The sequence below is a fragment of the Aptenodytes forsteri genome, unplaced genomic scaffold (assembly GCF_000699145.1).
Source record: "Aptenodytes forsteri isolate BGI_AS27 unplaced genomic scaffold, ASM69914v1 Scaffold309, whole genome shotgun sequence".
NCBI lineage: Eukaryota > Metazoa > Chordata > Aves > Sphenisciformes > Spheniscidae > Aptenodytes > Aptenodytes forsteri.
This window is the reverse complement of record NW_008795857.1, coordinates 2,487,041-2,489,268: the sequence shown is the minus strand read 5'-3', so window position 1 is coordinate 2,489,268 and position 2,228 is coordinate 2,487,041.

Below are 2,228 nucleotides of genomic sequence, written 5' to 3'. Positions count from 1 at the left end.
AACTGAGGGCTTTGGGCCCATGAGAATAGCTCCAGCACCAGATGTCAAACTTACCGTGGTAACTTCTGCTTTGTTAGAATCCAAGAGAAAAATAAGATGACAAAGTGAGATCTTAGCCAAGCATAGGGTTGTGGTGGAATTTTTTTTTCCTCTCTGATTAAACTCTCACTTTTTCAAACCTTTTTTAATCCCCTGAGTACTGAGGGAACAACTCAGTGAAAGGAATTGCCACCAAAGCAGAATTACTCTAATCATGTATTCTGAGAAATACTTTCAGCAAGGCCTAAACACCAATTTCTACATCATACTTTATCTACTTCAGTAAAACCTTCTACAAGCCTTTGTTGTTATTCATGCCATCTCTATTTCAGACTTTATAATGTGCATTTATTTGAGTAGCATGAAATAAGCAAAGAAACACAAAGCACTGGAACAGATGAACCTTGTGAATTTTTATTTCTTTTGCCTTTCAGCTTCATGCTCACTTATTGTGGTAACTTGTTTCATGAAGCATTAAATAGAAGAGTCTATAAATTCGCCTGGACATAAAGTAACTAGAGTTTATAGCAAATGAAAACTTTACTTCCAGCATCGCTGCTATAAAGTTTTATTATTTCATGGATTTTACCTTATATTTAATATTTATTTGCATGTATTTCCTTGTTTTAAAATACACCCACAGAATCTAACTGTACAAGATGTCAGATTGTCAACTCCCTATGAATGTTACACTTATGTTTATTTTTATCCTTGTGAATAAAGTTTCAACTCACAGAATTCTGTCACTTACTGGTGTATTTACTTTAAGTATCACCGGACTACTTCTTACTCTGTAATTAGAAGAATACTTTCACAGAATGGAAAGGCTCACGGTTCTCCCAAAGAAACAAAGCTTTATATTTGCAACTCTATGCCCACTACAAAAAGGTCTTTGAACCTGCAGAGGCTATGTTAATCAAAACCAAATGCAGCATGTTATTTGTATAGAGTCAGAAGGAATCAGTAAGAATAGTGAGAACTCTGAGGGGGTTTTACTAGAGGATTGTGGAATATGTGCAAATCCAAAAATTCTGTGCTTGGCTTTAAATAGCAGCATTTGGAATCTATACGAGAGACCTATACTAGAAGCTAAGAGCACTGTGGAGAGCTACTGAGAGATGCTTAGCAGTGTTAAACATATTACTTGTGCTTTAATCTACTATTCTCTTTCCAGTCCAATTAAATTCAATAAAGGACACTTTCTTTTGAGTTTCCCCAACCAATGACGGTACATGGGGTAAGTCAAGCCTGAACACTGTGTGTAACTTAAATTAGAAAAGGCATAATGAAACAGGATTTGAAAGACGAATCTGTGACTTTTCTTCTCAACTCTGTCCTCATAGGTATAAACTCTACCAGCTGCTCTTCACTATGACTTAATATTAATGAATTGGTTTAATGCAATGATCTATATATTAAAAATACCAGTGGATCATACAAGAAGTACACCTGACAGTCTGTAGGATGATGGTGAGAAGCACTGTCAGCTGTGCTGTGGTAAAAGGACTGAATCCAATAACAGGGCAAATCCCCTTCCACCTGAGGGCCTCCTGCATTTCCATGTCTGCTGCACACTCACCCTAAATTTTTTCAAAATGACAGTTAAAGAAAAACATCTATTACCTGCCAGGAATAATGTCTTTTTTGCTTACATTACAAATGATGAAAGCTGTAATATAAAGCAAACAGGGAACTTGCATTAAAATCAGATATTTGCGTTAGATGAAATACGAGTGCGAACAAAAGCAGCTGCCTATTTTAGGTATACTGATAATGCCTCATGTCTTTTCTTCAGAAAGAGGATTCTAGCCAGCGCCGGGAAGAAAAGCAGTTGGCCCTTCTACTAAAGGTGTCGCCAAACCCCGGCCTTCCTGTTGCCAGTGGCAAAGGTCGTCAGGAGCTGAATCCCCCAGCTGACAAGCTGACAGCTCCAGCTGAGAAAAGGCCGTGCCTCCCAGTGCCGCTGCAACAGCGGCGAAACCAGCTGCCGGCGGGTTTGCCGCCAGCTGCCCGGGCCCGGCCCCCCCAGGAAACGAGACCACAGCGCACGCTTTGCTACGGCTTTATTCGGGACCGGACCACGCCCGGGGAAACGGGGCCAGGAGTAAGGCGCGAGCGGCGTTTTGCATAGAAATAACCCCCTTTTCCTCCTCCCCCAGCCCTTCCTCGGGTCCGTGGTCCGGACGGGC